Consider the following 2713-nt stretch of genomic DNA (forward strand, 5'->3'; position numbering starts at 1 on the left):
TTCCGGTTCAACTGAGAGGACCACTGGTTCGGTGTGAGGGGGCCCCTAACTCATACCTTACCGTAGTGTGCTCCTAACAGTTCTATCCCGGGGTTCATTTTATTTAGACACATCCTATGTTCATTGGGCTCATTGGTTTAGGCCTGAGGATCGTTCGCTCTGATACCACTTTGTAACACCCCGGTTTATAAAAGAAGTCCTCGTCAAGACATTCCCTCATAAACCGGACTGTTACCATCTCGGTTTCCCGAGGTAGTGAATAACAAATTAAACTCCAAGGCAATTTATATAATATTTAACTTAATTATTACAAATTCTCTTTTCAAATTAAATTACAAGAACTGACGTAAATAAAAGTGAAGTCTTCTAGATGATGATCTAGTTACTAGGTCGTCTGATCCAGTGTCTCACGCCCATCAAGCTCCCGTCCTATCTCTTAAACCTGTCAAGTCTGCTCCCCATAAAACGGTTCATCACAGGTGTTCACGAATACACAGGGTCAACCACGAGGTTGAGTAGGGAAAACAATAAAACAATAAAATATGATATGCATGATACTCCGTCACCTCCATCTCCATCTCAACTCATCACACACATCTCATACCCCGGACAACCCAGCCATACCGATCCCCGGTAGACTATATATATCGACCGAAGCCGATCTGCCAGCTCAACAGCTGAGGACACCAGGGCAAGTCCTGCAGAACCCGCCTGGGCCTTATCACAACATCACACTGTATCTCAATATCGTCACTCCTGCACCATCCTCCAACTCCAATGCATATGAAATGCTCAACAGTAATAATGCAACACAATATGTATAATAATGAATGAAATCATGCCAGCTACCGAATGTTGTGATATCATACTCAATACGATCAAATCAGCCAATCACCTTTCCGAATATAAATGATCACGTAAATCAACAACCAGGAATCAAGTCAACACAATTCAACAACGACGATAATAGGACAAGTGTATTTCCCTACCTCAAAGTGCCAGCAAATCCAATTAAGCAGTTAAGCAGTCCAGAAAGTAAAGCAATGAATTTGATTATCGATCCTTCACGAATTCGTCACCTAAAACAATTATAATAATTATAATTACTAACTACTAAATATAGTAATTTTCCCAAAATAGAAGCTTTCCCGAAATACATTCCCGACACCAACTTATGCCCAACTGGTAACTAAAATAACCCGATTAGTCATTTGACCCAACTTCCCAAAATAGAAAGTTACTAAAGTGGAATTTCTTAAAATGGAAACTTTCCCGATATAGTAACTTTTCTCTTTTAACAAACCCAACTCAAAAAAACCGACTTGAATTATTAAATGTCTCGGGAATTAAATTAAATAACCGATATGATAAATAAAAGATTAAACGGATTATTCGATTAAGAGAAACCCGAATTAATTATTGAACAACTCAAAACCCGTCTTAACCCGTCTTTAATTATTTTAATGCGCTCGGGAATTAATTAATTAAGAATGAGATCAATTAACGAATTTAACTTATGAAAAAAAAAAAACCCATTTCAAAAACCAAAACAGCCCGACTCAACCACCCACACTTCGCTCTCGCCCACACCCTTCAAACACCACCTGAACCACCGTGACAACCACCAGCCGTGGTCCCCACTCTGCCCCAGCCACCAACGGCCACCCCCACTGGGGTCGACTGCCGCCGGCGAGTCAAACCCAGGCCGCCATTTGGCCTGGTTCACCACCACGCATCACCAACACCTCTCGTTCTCACCCTGACCACCACCGCCACCCACAACTACCCCCTGCCAAACAACCACCATTCGATTCGCCACCAACCCACGCACACAACCACCACAACACCACCGTTTCGACCTCCCCCTAGTCGACGGTGGTGCCACCCAAAACTTACCCATCCAAAAACCCGTCTGCAACCATACACAAACCCGCTTCCTACCCCCTTATCGACACCTCCTCTCTCTGCCCCTACAACCACCTAAGACCACCCTAACCACCACCACTGTACTCGCCAAATATCACCCATTATTATTACCCCATCAACAACCACTAGCCTCACCACTATCAGACACGAAATAACCACCCAAAACCCGACAGAAATGATGAAAAACAGAGGAGGGAGTTGGATGCTTACCTTGCCGCCACTAGAACAACCACCACGGCCACCCACGGCCGTCGACAACAGCCCCTACCCCTTCCCTGCAGCGCCGTCAACAACCAGCTCACACACTCTCTCTCTCTATACGCGTGAAGGCTGCTGAGATTGGATCTAAAGGAGGGAGGCGTGAGGGAAGAGGGAGGCGGAAATGAAGGAGGGATTAGGGTAGTGATTAGGTTAATTAGGTTTAGGGTTAGGGTAATTAGTGTTAAATGGGCTTTAGGGTTTACTGGGCTGAACAGTTAATGGGCCAGCTCAATGGTTCAGCTCGCATTTCGAATTCCATATGAAACCGTCTTAAATAACTTACGATAGCTTAATGTAATTATCGACTCAACAATTACCCGACTTAATTAATATTATAAAATGTATAATACATAATATATAATAATATCCGTTTAATTTATTATATAAAAATACGGGGTATTACACTTTAGATCACAACAAACATTAAAATTTGGCCTTTTAGAGTAAACTAAATTAATTGTACAAAAAGGGTAAACTAAACAAAACAATAACTAAGTATCAAAGGAAATACTAAATTTTAAATTTC

General features: G+C 42.2%; 1 long non-coding RNA gene across 1 annotated transcript; it reads right to left on the reverse strand.

Moving 5' to 3' along the window:
* Window positions 1–228: 228 nt before the first annotated feature.
* Window positions 229–1080, reverse strand: LOC141658524 (uncharacterized). The gene is made up of 2 exons (XR_012549299.1): window positions 990–1080; window positions 229–451 (listed from the first exon to the last, which is right to left on the reverse strand). It is a non-coding gene; the product is annotated as an uncharacterized LOC141658524 (long non-coding RNA).
* Between the last annotated feature and the right edge of the window lie 1633 nt (window positions 1081–2713).

The sequence above is a fragment of the Silene latifolia genome, chromosome 1, assembly GCF_048544455.1.
Source record: "Silene latifolia isolate original U9 population chromosome 1, ASM4854445v1, whole genome shotgun sequence".
Classification (NCBI taxonomy): domain Eukaryota; kingdom Viridiplantae; phylum Streptophyta; class Magnoliopsida; order Caryophyllales; family Caryophyllaceae; genus Silene; species Silene latifolia.